This window comes from Pristiophorus japonicus, chromosome 15, assembly GCF_044704955.1.
Source record: "Pristiophorus japonicus isolate sPriJap1 chromosome 15, sPriJap1.hap1, whole genome shotgun sequence".
Lineage (NCBI taxonomy): Eukaryota > Metazoa > Chordata > Chondrichthyes > Pristiophoridae > Pristiophorus > Pristiophorus japonicus.
Window position 1 is genome coordinate 43066102 of NC_091991.1, and position 15109 is coordinate 43081210.

Sequence of the window (15109 nt, forward strand, 5' to 3'; positions counted from 1 at the left end):
ATTCTGTGCCCCGCACTTTAGGAGGGATGTGAAGGCCTTAGGGGGGGTGCAGGGAAGGTTTTCAGGAGTGGTTCCAGGGATGAGGGACTTCAGTTACGGGGAGAGACTGGAGAAGCTGGGGTTGTTCTCCTTGGAGCGGGGAAGGTTGAGAGGAGATTTGATCGAGGTATTCAGAATCATGAGGCGACTGGACAGAGTGGATAGAGAGAGATTGTTCCCATTGGTGGAAGGGTCGGGAACCAGAGGGGACAGATTTAAGGCAATTGGCAGAAGAACCAAGGGCGACATGAGGAAAAACGTTTTTACGCAGCGGGTGTTTAGGATCTGGAATGCGTGCCCGAGAGGGTGGTGGAGGCAGACTTAATCGCGGCTTTCGAAAGGGAATTAGATAAATACCTGAAGGAAAATATTTTGCAGGGCTATGGGGAAAGGGTGACACAGTGGGACTGGCTGAAGTGCTCTTTAAAGAGCCAGCACGGGCTCGATGGGCCGAATGGCCTCCTTCTGTGCTGTAACCATTCTGTGATTCTGTCACTGACCTGTTTAACAGTTAGCCACAAGGCCATGGTTAGATGCTGGGGGATAAAGGATATGGCCTTGTCAGCTGGCTCATGACCCCCTGCGTAAGCCCCAGATGGAAGCAGAGAAATGCTACAATGAAAGCCAGATAACTACATGCAATGTCGGCGAAAAGACAATTGGAGTGCATAAGCAGCACTTCAGATGCCTGGACCACTTGGGAGGCAACCTACAATACCACCCTCAGCAGGTCACTGAGTTAATTGTGGTGTGCTGCATGTTACATAACCAAGCTATGAGGAAAGTACAACAATTGCCAGATGGGACCGCCGGTCCACCTCAGGAGAGAGGGGAGGTGGAAGAGGAGGAGGAGCGTGACGAGGACCTCAGGGAGGACAATAAGCCTGTGATGAACCCATGCCCCGACACGCCCCCCGCAGCACTGGAAAAGCCCCGTGGTAGTTATGCAGCTGCAAAACTCTTGCGTCAGCAGCTCATAAATGAACACTTTGCGTGAACTTACATTGGTGACAGTTACAGTTGCGTTACATTTCATCCTGGCATGGCCATTGTTTCCAACCCTTGTATTGATGTTTTACCTTATGTTATTAGAAGACACTTCAGGGCAATTGTAAAGTTAAATAAAAATGTTTAATAATTAAAGACAAATTTGAAAATTTTTAGAACAAACATATGTAATACACCCCCCCACCGCCCATCCAACGCTGAACAGTCAACAACATTTGTAACACAACAATAATATAACAACACCCTCCCATTATCCCCAACAGTGAACATTTAACAAAAATGTATTTTTAACAAGTACTAAGAACTATATACAGCAACCTCCCCCCTCTACCTGCGGCCATGCTTCCCTCCTGAACCTTGACCCCCACCCTTGTAGTAACCCCCCATTTAACTCCCTGAATACTGGGACCAAGACATCTTGCAGCAGGGGACCTCAAGGCCAGCCACTGGTGGGGGGGGGGGGGGGGGCGGTGACATCGGCAGCATCTCCTCAGTGGCTGGAGGAGATGACGTTTCCGAAGAAACATCTTCCGAGTCAGAAGGAAGTTCTTCCATCTGTCTCACATCTGTCCTGGTGCTTGGGGTGCAGTGCCGTCTCCCGACACTATCGCAAGCCGCAAGGCATGGACAGCATTGGTCGTTTGCCCCATTGCCACAACTATCTGATCCATCCCTCCGTTATTCGTGCAGACATTGTGGCAATGTTTCCGTTCAACCCACCAAGCGCCTGGAGGAGCTCTCGACCTATGTCGGCGCTCACCCTTGACAGTGAGACCACGTCCTCGTTTGGATCTGCCCGCCGCAGCACGTGCCTACCTCGCCGACTCAACCTCCGTAGGGTCGGCGTGGGCACTGGATGCCTTGGAGTGGCCTGCTGCAAGCTGCTTGGCCCCGCTACTTCATCCGTCGATGAAAACGTGGCCGCAGGTACCACAGATGACAGGTGCTCATCTTCCTCCTCCTCAGTTGTTTCCTCTTCTGCACCCGTGGTGATGACCACCTACAGCTGCAAAGGGATTTCTGCAGAGGCCTCCTTTCGTGCCTCAGGAGTCTCGGGACCTGCAAAACATAATTGAGGTTATTAGAAGAGAAGAATAGACATGAGAATGCTTGCTCTGCACTGGCATATGTACCAGGAGCAACAATACTGCAATAAATGTGAACAAGAGATGTTACATAAGATTAAATCATATGGTTGTACATCTATGGAATTCACTGCCCCAGAGAGCTGTGGAGGCTGGGTTATTGAATATATTTAAGGTGGAGATAGACAGATTTTTGAGCGATAAGGGAGTAAAGGGTTATGGGGAGCGGGCAGGGAAGTGGAGCTGAGTCCATGATCAGATCAGCCATGATCTTATTGAATGGCGGAGCAGGCTCGAGAGGCCAAATGGCCTACTCCTGCTCTTATTTCTTATGTTCTTAACCTGCGAGTAGTACAGAAGCTGCATGCATAACATGGCATCAGTCATATATTATAATGAAATGCTGTTAAATTACTTTAAATTACCACTGCTTTACACATTACTCATGTGGCGCAACAACGGGATCTGCACCACCATGGGTGACAGAGCGACTGTGGTTGCCCACTCATGCTGCAGCATGTTCCTCCAAGTCAGTGAGCGACTGTAGTTCGGCAGGGCCTCCTCCGGTGCACCTCTGCTCCGCCGATTCTTAGATATCTTCCTCTGCAAATGTGACAAGAGCATGGCATAAGCTAATTGACTAGGTACTATTGCAGAAAGACAACAGATTCTACCGTTATATGCTAATACGGTTTGTATCCACAATGGATGCATGGTTATAACATCTATGTTCAGAGAAAATATTTTTAATAAGATCGTGTTTAGGAATTAATGCTTGACACCAAACATCTCGTGTACAATCTCCAGGAAGGGCCCCATCCATGGGCCGTTGCATTCGACGCTTGAGGGGAGGTAGGCGGTTTATTTGACTCGATGGAGGTTTCCCAGGGGGGGAATCGGGACCGCTGGTGAGGTCGGCAATGATAGGAATTTAATGGGAGGGGGCACCGTGTCAATGGGCTGTGCTCGGAGACTCCGTGTGACCGGAGCTAATGTCCCAAAGTGTCCCAGGGCAGACAGTGAGCTAGGGCAGCTCTCCCCCAGTCTAGACTGGGTCACTGTGTGAGTGACAGCAGCCGGAGAAACTCACACAGTCTGGGTAAAGGTGACCGGACCTCTCAGTCGTGCCCCATCCACCAACGTAACGCAAAAGGAGACAGTGCCCAAATTAGACTTAAAGGGCGCAGGTTCTGACCCCAGTCCAAATCTTAGCAGGCAAGCTGCGCAAGATTACCCAGCTTAATTACAATCCGGCAGATTTACCATCTAATTAATTCAGTGGATCATTACAATTTAAAATCTCATAATTTAATACTTACTGTTGCCGAAGCAACCAGGCTGTTCCACCTCTTGCGCCACTGGTCTGACTCGCGTCTATCATGGGACACTGACGAAACAATATTGGCGATCTCACCCCATATTTTTTAATAAATCCGGGGTGGAGGTTTCCCATGCCCACCTCGGGTTAATTGGCCTCACCGAGTCTCAACCTCATTCACTAAGGCCTCGTCTGAGAAGACTTTCATCCTCCTTCTCCCTGCAACCTCCTGCAGACTCTCTCCCAAATCCTCCTGGGACATCTCCATCATTTCATTGAAAAGCTTCCTTCTCTCTCCCTCCCTTTGCCTTCTGAGCATGCGCAGATGACTCCTGACCTCCCAAATTGCGGGAAAAGTTCTTTGCTGAAAAAAAGCGCGCATGTGCAGAACGGCCGTTGCTATGGACACCAGCCTTGCACGACTGAATACATCGCGAAGACCCATTTCACATCGCTAAGGCCCATTTCACATCGCTAAGGCCCATTTCACATCGCTAAGGCTATTGCCCAAAATAAAAAGCTGAAACTAGCGGTCTTTAAAACGGACAATATTCCAGCGATCCTGAAAAATAAAAAAATCGCTAAGGCCAGAACTATCGCCCATTTTTGGGCGATAGCGATCATAGTGGAAAGTGTAGCCCCTTGGGTGTGACTGAATTGTGTGATGGATGAATGGTACACTTATTTTTTTTTTGCTTTTTTTATTTGTTCGAGGGATGTGGGCATCGCTGGCAAGGCCAGCATTTATTGCCCATCCCTAATTGTCCTTGAGAAGTTGGTGGTGAGCCACCTTGTAGAACCGCTGCAGTCTGTAAGGTAAAGGTACTCCCGCAGTGCTGTTCGGGAGGTAGTTCCAGGATCATGACCCAGCGACGATGAAGGAACAGTGATATATTTCAAAGTCAGGATGGTGTGTAGCTTGGAGGGGAATTTGGAGGTGATGCGCCTGCCATCCTTGTCGTTCAAGGTGATAGAGGTAGTGTATTTGACAGGAAACCTTGGTGAGTTGCTGTAGTGCATCTTGTAGATGGTAGACACTGCAGCCATCGTGCGCCGGTGGTGGAGGGAGTGAATGGTGAAGATGGTGGATGGGATGCCAATTAAATGGGCTGTTATGTCCTGGCTGGCGTCGAGCTTCTTGAGTGTTGTTTGAGCTGCACTCATCCAGGCAAGTGAAGAGTGTTCCATTACACTCCTGACTTGTGTTTTGTAAATGCTGGAAAGGCTTTGGAAAGTCAGGAGGTTAGACACTTGCTTCAGTCTCGCTCTGACCTGCTCTTGTAGCCACAGTATTTATGTGGTTGGGTCCCGTTAAGTTTCTGGTCAATGGTGAACTCTCAGGATGTTGATAGTGGGGATTCAGCGATGGTTATGCCATTGAATGTCAAGGTGTGTTGGTTAGACTCTCACTTGTTGGAGATAGTCATTGCCTAGCACTTGAGTGGCACGAATGTTACCACTTATCAGCCCAAGCAACAATTACATTACTTGACTGTTGAAGCTTACTTTATTAGGAAGCTTTGTACTTAGGAAAGTAATATATAAATGTTAGCAGACTGTACCAGTAAAATGGGCCTAACCACAAGTCCATTTGAATGTAGCTACTGCATTGTCCTTGGTCCACTGGAAACATGGTGAACTGGAACTTTTGCCTACTCTTGTGATCCTTCCAACATATGACAGCATTTTCCTTGGGGTGGCCCTAATTCAGTGTGAAGGGAGGATTAAATCCTTAAGGGGCCTACTAGCAATGAGGTCGAAGAACACTACAATCAAAGCCTGATGATGACGAGATATGTAATAGAGCAACTAATCGGGATGCTGAAGATACGCTTCAGATGGCTGGACAGATCTGGAGGAACCCTTTAATATGCACCAGCCAGAATCTTCAGAATGATCGTGGTCTGCTGTGCAATACACAACATAGCGCAGCAGCGAGGATTAGAGCTGCAGGAGAAGCAAGGGGCAGAGGTAGCCTCTTCGGATGAGGAGGAGAATAAAGAGGAGCAGGAGGAACACAACGAGGAGGAGGAGGAAAGTAGAGATGCCACCAGTAGGAATGGTCTCATAATGGCACAATTTAGTAAAGTTGCACTAGTGCAGCCATCTGGTTCCAAGATACTGATCCAACTTCTCCAACCCTCACCCACACCACCACAAAGCAGTCCTAAAATGACCAAACCATTCCTGTCACACACACACCCATTGCTCAAGGTTAAGTAATGTGTTACCATTCATTCAAACTGACAAGGCCACTTGCCAGGCAGCATTCAGAAATGGACCAGGTGGGAAAGTTGTGAAAATAAATAATTTCTTGTGGCTCATAAATTCAACAGAAACATAGCCATCTAACATTTTATAAAACATCCATGCGCATACTCTTGTGTATCTCCAATTGTGTCTTCTTTTTCTACAGCTCCTATGCCGTGCAACTCCTGTGGCTTCCGCCAGAGGTAGAGGCAGGCTGCTCACTTCACTGATCTGACAGTTTAGACACTTTTGGCGGACGTCCTTTGGATTTTGGAGCCTGTTGTGTATGTATAATGTATGTACTGTAACATTAGACCACTGAATGTATCTTCACACTGCACTATACACTATACCTGTACCACCAGAGGGTGCTACAGGTGGAAACCTAAGGGTCACATGCAAACTGCAGGCAACCAAGTATAAAAGGGAGATCACCTCACTGTATCCTCATTCAGCAGCTACAATAAATGGACTAAGGTCACAACAGTTCAAGTACAATACCTTACCTCGTGGCGTCATTATTAGAGTGCTTACACACATGACAACTGGCGACGAGATTACGAATTTCCACGCGCAAAATGGCTAACCTTAGCAACTTTCAACAATTCGCTGATGGGGAAGATTGGGAGGCATTTGTGGAAAGGCTTGAACACTTTTTCATTGCAAATGACCTGGCAGGAAACGACCCGACCTCGCTGGCTGATAAGCACAGAGCTATCCTACTCAGCAATTGTGGGCCCATTGTCCACGGCCTCGTCAGGGACTTGCTAGCCCCAGCAAAGACGGCAACCAAAACATACGCGGAGCTCATAACAATAATACAGGAACAGCTCAAACCTAAAGAGAGCATCCTCACAGCCAGACACCAGTTCTGCGCCCACTGGCGGCCCGAAGGCTAAGAAATCGCAAAATATGCTGCAGACCTGAGACGAATGGCTGAACCATGTGATTTTGGCGACCACCTCACCAAAGATGAGGGACATCTTTGTTATTGGAATCGGCCACAAGGGCCTCCTCCACAAGCTGCTCTCTGCAGATACTACGGTCACCCTGCAGAAGGCAATTAAAGTGAGCCAGGCATTCATGATTTTGGCCTGCGATTCCAAGAGGATGATGACTCACCCCCAGGTCTCTATCCCGGCAAGTACAGTGAACTGAATGGCAACTTTCAGAGGCAAGGCTGCTACCCCGAGTCCCGCAACTCTGAGTCTGCTACATGGGGCCAACCGGCCAGCCCCATGCTGGCGCTGTGGAGGAAATCACAGAGCCCATTAGTGCCGATACAGAGACTATACTTGCAAAGGCTGTAACACTAAAGGTCATCTCCAGCGAATGTGTAGAAGAAATTTTACTCACCGAGTCGCTGAAGAATTGACTGATCACTCAGGTAGCAGCGCTGAGGAAGACGAAGAGAGAGTCTATGAGGCAGCTCAGCCCCAGGAAGAGGAGTACGGAGTGTATACCTGTTCCAACGAGAGTTTCCCGTTGAAAATGGAAGTCGAAATCAACTGTGTTCCAGTCTCGATGGACACAGGGGCGAGCCAATCGCTGATGAATCAGGCGGCCTTCGAGAAACTCTGGGACAATCCCGCCAAATGACCTAAAATGCTCCCAATCTGGGTGAAGCTGCTCACTTACACAAACGACACCATCCCAGTCGTTGGCAGTGTGGATGTCCAGGTGTCCCATGGCAGCACGATGCACAAGCTACCTTTGTGGATCATTGCTGGTGAAGGTCCAACGCTGCTGGGAAGAAGATGGATGAAACAAATCCAAATCTGTTGGAGCTAGGAAAGCCTCCAGGCCCTGGTGATCGACGTCCTATGCTGCCCCAAATTTGGATCCATCACAGCACCTGAAGATCCGACCGTCCGACTCAACTGCGCGGCAATGATACAGACCATACAACTCAATGGTGAGATGATCCAACCCAAACGACCAGACCTCACCTTCTGGGCTCCAGTGGCAGGACTCCGAAGGAAGAAGATCGGCGCAGAAGATAAATTCCAGGCTTCCGTGGCAGAACCTGGGGAGAAAAGGATCAACGCAGCCTACCTCATGGAGAGAAAGAAGATGGTGCCCGCACCACGAGGTGAAGCACCTGAAATCAAGATGGCTGTGACCAGAACACGAGGGGCGGCGTTGAGGGAACAACACATGATGCCGAGCAGTGAACCGGATAGGAGTAAAGATTGCAAGGCTCTCTTAAAGGAAACCGGCAACCCAGCACAATTAAAGGGACGGTTCCACTCTTTGTACAGCGATGCTGGTGATACCAATGAAAAAGATGTCATTAACAAATGCAAGTATCTAAATGTAACCTCATACAGCGATGCCTATAGTACACAGGAAAAAGATGTAATGCGAATTTGTCAAGACAACTAACAATGTCGAGTCAGCTGATGGCGGTCGGAGCCAATGTATCATGAATGCAAATGATGAAATGATGTGTGATGCCGGGTTTTACATGTACGCCAACAAAACTAAGGGCAACCTCCCGTGGGAAGCACCCAGGTCCAGCAGGCTACCCGATAATGTAGCCTGCGCCTCCAGGACCAATGTGATGCCCCAGGGAGTGTGGCCACACACACAGAGGGAGCATGCCAGGACCAGCGATCAATGGATGGCACAGGCACCACCACTGGCACCTGCCCCAGATCGACCTTACCCCTCTGGCCACCAGGGCCAGCACCAGGAGCAAGAGGCCAGCACCCTCCAGCCCTCCCGACGGGACCTGGGATGACCAGACTCCCACCCCCGCTGAAGGGCACAGGCAGACCCTGCAGCCCTCAAAGGAGGACAGGGAGGCCACACATTCCTGTGGCTCTGCCCATCACTAGGCAACGGCAAAGGCCCTGAGACACAGACAGTTGAGCAATCCGAGCCCATCCAGCTGGCAGGGGGCACAGTCCGGTTGCTCCAGAACAAACGTCCTCACCCACCTGCACCCACACCCCAGGGGTAAGACTGTAATACCACGTATGTACCTTACTTGTAATATGTACTTGTTCCACTACTGCTGAACCCAAAAACAGTGATGTAACCAATCCTATTCTTTATTCTCTGTACATGTACGTCAATGCAGATGTCGAGCCACACACATGGTCTATGTATGGTGGGGGGAAGATGGATGTATGTAGCCATGGACACACATGGATCACATCCAGAACCCACACAACCCTCACTACAACCTCCAAACATCCACTGCTGACCATTTCCCAATGTCGCGGCAATAAGGGCTTGGGGGTCTACAGGGAGAGAGCCATTCCCAAGCACAGACAAAGTGCAGGGGCTTTGGGCACTCAAGTCGAGGGCCAGAGCACACAGTGCAAAGGTCAGTGAACCAAGACTTAGGGGGGAGTGATGTTGTGTATGTATAATGGATGTACTGTAACAATAAACCACTGAATGTATCTTCACACTGTATACACTATACCTATACCACCAGAGGGTGCTACTAGTGGAGACCTAAGGGTCACCTGCTCACTGCAGGTAACCAAGTATAAAAGGGAACTCATCTCACTGTATCCTCACTCAGGAGCTACAATAAATGGACTAAGGTCACAACAGTTCATGTACAATACCTTACCTCGTGGAGTCATTACTAGAGTGCTTACACAGATAACAGAGCCTGTGAGGGCTATTGTGTTCCTAACACAGATGAGACTGCACACAGGGAGGTTAAAGTAACAGTGACCTCAGTCTTTATTAAGACACTCCAGAGTGAGGAACAGGCCTTAGGGGCCAGCTTATATACAGTGGTCCCAAGGGATGCTGGGATCCCTTGGGACTTCAGGGGATGCGCTCCCTGGTGGCGGAACATGGGAATGCATGCTTTACAGATACATAACATCACACCCCCCACCAAAGTCAAAGTGAAAACTATTTACAAGGTGAGGCGGTCGGGAGCCTTTCTCTCCCTGGTGGACCGCCTCGGTACAAATGTCTGTTCTGGTGTGTTGGCTGTATCCTCGCTGGGCTGGCGTGTTGTTGGCCCTGCAGGGCTGCTGGGTGAACCTGGCCTTGCTGGGCTGTTGGGCATGATAGGTTCAATTGCCTGGTCCGGGATGGTGTCATTGATCCTTTTGGGTGTGTGTTGTGGGCTCGAAAAAGCTGGTGTCTGCTGTGGGTTGTTCAGGGCAGTCTGTGAACCGCAGCCTCGTTTGGTCCAGGTGCTTTCTGCAAATTTGTCCATTGTCTAGTTTGACTACAAACACCCTACTCCCTTCTTGAGCTATCACCGTACCTGTGATCCATTTGGGACCATGACCATAGTTTAGCACATGCACAGGGTCTTTCAGATCAATTTCCCATGACACAGTGGCGCGACAATCGTTTACATTTTGTTGCTGCCGCCTGCTCTCTACCTGATCATGCAGGTTGGGGCAAACCAGCGAGAGTCCGGTTTTAAGTGTCCTTTTCATGGGTAGCTCAGCTGGGGGCACCCCTGTGAGCAAGTGGTGTCTTGTGCGGTAGCTGAGCAGTACTCGGGACAGGCGGGTTCGGAGTGAGCCTTCTGTGACTCGTTTAAGGCTCTGTTTGATTGTAATGCCCGCTCTGCCTGCCCATTGGAGGCTGGTTTAAATGGGGCAGAGGTGATATGTTTGATCCCATTGCGGGTCATGAATTCTTTAAATTCAGCAGTGGTGAAACATGGCCCGTTGTCACTGACCAGTATGTCAGGCAGACCATGGGTGGCAAACATTGCCCTCAGGCTTTCAATGGTGGTGGTGGCGGTGCTTCCCAACATTATTTCACATTCAATCCATTTTGAAAAAGCATCCACCACCACCAGGAACATTTTACCGAGAAACGGTCCCGCATAGTCGACATGGATCCTCGACCATGGTCTGGAGGGCCAGGACCACAAACTTAGTGGTGCCTCTCTGGGCGCGTTGCTCAACTGAGCACACATGCTGCATTGTCGTACACAGGAATCTAAGTCACAGTCGATACCGGGCCACCACACGTGGGATCTGCCTATTGCTTTCATCATTACTATACCCGGGTGTATGCTGTGGAGATCCGAGATGAACATCTCCCTGCCTTTTTTGGGTAGCACTACACAGTTACCCCACAACAGGCAGTCTGCTTGAATGGACAGCTCGTCCTTTCGCCGCTGGAATAGCTTGATTAGCTCTTGCATTTCAACGGGGATGCTGGCCCAGCTCCCATGCAGTACACAGTTTTTTACTAGGGACAGCAGAGGATCTTGGCTGGTCCAAATCCTAATCTGGCGGGCCGTGACAGGTGATTTATCATTTTCAAACGGCTTCCATGACCATCAACAAGTCTGTGGGCTGCGCCACCATCAACAAGTTTGCAGACTGCCATTTCCACCCCCGTGGTGAGCAATGGTAGCCGACTGAGAGCATCTGCACAGTTCTCGGTGCCTGGCCTGTACCAGATGGTATAGTTATACGCTGATTGCGCGAGTGCCCACCTTTGTATGTGGGCTGAGGCATTCGTATTTATCCCCTTGTTTTCAGCAAACAGGGATATAAGGGGCTTCTGATCGGTTTCCAGCTCAAATTTGAGGCCAAACAAGTTCTGATGCATTTTCTTTACCCCGAACACACACACTAATGCCTCTTTCTCAATTGTGTGGTAGGCCCTCTCTGCCTTAGACAAGCTCCTGGAGGCATAGGCCTCATCGACATGTGATAGCGCTCGGATGTCATCCCAGTTCCAGCGGATTTTGCCCAGCCAGCTCCTTCCAAGCAGTGTGGGGCCATCGCCCGGGACAATCCAGAGTGGCAGTTCGTGCACTGTGCCCTCGTAGGTGACCTTGACCATGGCGCTGCCCAGGACAGTGATAAGCTCTTTGGTGTACATTCTCAGTTTCGTGTGGATGGGGCTCAGGGCTGGTCTGAATGCCTTGTTGCACCACAGTCTCTCAAACATCTTTTTACTCATGATGAATTGGCTAGCGCCAGTGTCCAGTTCCATGGCTACGGGTAAGCCATTCAATTTTACATTTAGCATTATAGGTGGACATTTTGTCTCAAATGTATGCACCCCATGTACTTCAGCATCTGCCTCCTCTCTCTGAGGCTCGAAATTGCTTTGATCCACCATGGACCAATGTTCCTCTGCCACGTGGTGGTTAGCAGGTTTTGCAGAGCTTGCAGCTCGTTTGCAAGCTCGTTGGAGGTGCCCCATTGTTCCACAGCTCTTGCAAACATACCCTTTGAAGCGGCATGAATAGGCTGAATGGAAGCCTCCACAATGCCAACAAGGTATGAATTGCCTTGCATTCATCCTTTGTTGGGGACTTTGAGTCATCTGGGTCACCTGAGGCCTGCTGGCACTTGCAGACTTGTGGGTTCTGCACTGTACATTTCTGCTCGCAAACACAGTTCCAGTTAATTCATGAACATTGCTCGCACTTGTGTGCTGAGATATTTGTTTGGTGTTATCACTAGTGGACATAAACGCCTGTGCTATCGCAATGGCCTTACTGAGGGTCGGTGTCTCTACAGTCCAAAGTTTTCGTAGGATGGTCTCTGGCCAATGCCCAGTAGAAAAAAGTCTCTGAGCATCTGCTCCAGGTAGCCATCAAACTCACATTGTCCTGCAAGTCGCCTTAGCTCGGCTACTTCCTGACCTTCAGATCGCTGGCACGTGTAGAACCGATACCTCGCCATCAGCACGCTCTCCCTCGGGTTAAGATGCTCCCGAACCAGTGTACACAGCTCCTCATATGACTTATCTGTGGGTTTCACCGGAGCCAGAAGATTCTTCATGAGGCTGTATGTTGGTGCCCTGCAGACCGTGAGAAGGACCGCTCTCCTTTTTACAGCACTTCCTTCTCCGTCCAGCTCGTTGGCTACTGGTCTAGCCGTTCGACATAGGCTTCCCAGTCCTCACTCTCCGAGAACTTCTCCAGGATGCCCACAGTTTGCTGCATCTTTGCGTTGGATTCATATACTCGTCGCCAGTTATTGTGTTCCTTACACAGATGAGACTGCACACAGGGAGGTTAAAGTAACAGTGACCTCAGTCTTTATTAAGACACTCCAGTGTGAGGAACAGGCCTTAGGGGCCGGCTTATATACAGTGCTCCCAAGGGATGCTGGGATCCCTTGGGACTTCAGGGGATGTACTCCCTGGTGGCGGAACATGGGAGTGCATGCTTTACAGATACACAACAAGGGCCATGCCAAAGACTGCTCTTCCTGCACTGTGCAGGGACAGACTTGGTCATCGGATCTGAGGCAGCATGTGGGGCTCTGACTGAGGGGGAGGAAACGGGGGAGAAGTGGCAACACTGTTAGCAGAGTCCCCACTTCCATAACCCCTCTCACTGTCATCCCCTTTCCCACCTGCACTTTCCAGCTAGCAAGGAACTGCAGTGCACTTTGTTGCATATCAGTGTGGCGATTACCGACCAACTCTGAGTTTCTATCCATCCTAGATATGGCTGCAATTGGACTCTGCAAACTGTTGTTCAGAAAAAGCATGTAATCGTTCGACTGATGCATTTGATGCTCATTGAACACATTGTGGGTGGAAAAGCTGCCAGAGCCTTCCACATTTTTTGTTGCTCCTCAAGAATCATCTGCTTTGTCGACAGCTCCCGAGGTTCAGCATCTGCGTCCAGCTGAGCGCTGCTTGTGGCATTCTGTGTCCTACGACAAAGGCTCTCCACTGCTGTCCCGGTCTCCACCATCTGCTCTTGCTCACATGTGATCTGTGAGAACACTACTTTCTCTCTTACTGGACCCACTGACGTGTGTGTATCTGCGTAGATGCTTGTTGTGCATGGGTCGTGTGACGGTGCACCCTCAGAGTCTGTGACCTCATCTGAGAAGCCATCTTCCTCTTCTGGCTGGATAATGAGGTAACACTTGATGGGCCTGTGTCAGATTAAAGAAATGAATTAGAACTGTTATGATAAGAATGTATTAAGTTACCATTGTGCACGATATATTTCACTGGCTGCTGACATCAAGTCAACATGAGTGACTGTTGTATACCATGTGGCTGTGTGATATTTAGTTCTGTCAGCAGGTTGCTGGGAGGTCCCCCTCTCTTCATCTACCACTGCCAGCAGCTCCACAACACAGCTCAGCTCCAGGGCCTCATCCTCTGCTGAAGTCAGCGGTGTAGTGATTGGGGGGCCACCACCGGTTCGCTGCCTCTCCCGGGTGTTCTGTTCTGTGCTCTCTTCTCCTGCAAGGAGGGGAACAAGAGACCTTTGAGTGAGAGTGATGGAATGATAGATGGCCAACAACTGTTGAGAGTGTCTATGAGGGAGAAGCGTAACATTAAGATGAGGTTGAGTGTCAGTGGTGAATGGTCAGATGGGGATGGGAGTAAGTGCATAGACAGAGAGGGATAGGTGCACCTGCAAGGTAGGTTGGTGTGAGGGGTGATGCACAGGAGTAGGATTGGGATGGCAGAGTGAGGGGGTTGGGGTGACATGCACATCAGGATGTAAGGCAATGTGGCATTGTACTCCCCTTTCCTGACCTCATGAGGTTGTTAATGCATTTCCTACACTGTATCCATGTCCTTCCAACAACACCCCTACTCACTTCTTCTGCAATGTCCAGCCTGCCATTTTCATCAGAGCAGCTGGTCTATTCCTCCCATCAGCAGAGTAGAGGATGTTCCTTTTGGCCTTGACTCCTTGAAATAATATTTCCAAGGAGGCATCACTAAATCTGGGGGCTGCTTTCTGCCTTTGACTCTGCGTAATTAAGGATTTAGTATTATCATGGTGTTATAGCGCAAACAATTTCTCTCTGTTACAACCTGGCTTCCAGCTCCACCAGTCTTCAAGTGACATCTGTGCATTGCTTGTTTAAATAGCTCAGCTGAAGTCACGTCATCTGTGACATCATTGGACCCGCTCCAGTTAATTGGGAAACCCAGAAGTCTGATTCAATTGCAGTGGCTTTGTTAAAAAACCAATGCAAAATCCGCCTCTCCAACTTCCGGGTTCCCAACACGATCCACATGCAAAGTTAAAAATTCAGCCCAATGTCAGCGAGCATGGAGGAGTCCAGCTCCAACTTGTACTGGGTATTTGAGAAGGGCATGGAAACAATATAATCAACATGGCACATGTGGTCAGCACTGTTTTGTCTTGGATAAGGAATCAGACTAGATACTGCAAGCTCAAAGTAAGTGTGACCGTAATCCTTTATTACAGATCTCAGAGTGCCTCTCCAGCCTGTGAGGCTTCCTCATATACAGGTGCTCCCAAGGGATTGTGGGATCCCTTGGGACTCCAGGGGATAAGCGCTCTGTTGGTTAGCTATGGTAATTACAGGTTTACATATATAACAACACTCCCCGCCCCCCCCCTCCCCCCCCCGCCTCCCACAAAGTCAATAGTGTAACTATTTACAATGTGAGTCGATCTGGGGTCTTCCTTTCCCTGATTGATCGTCTTGTGCAA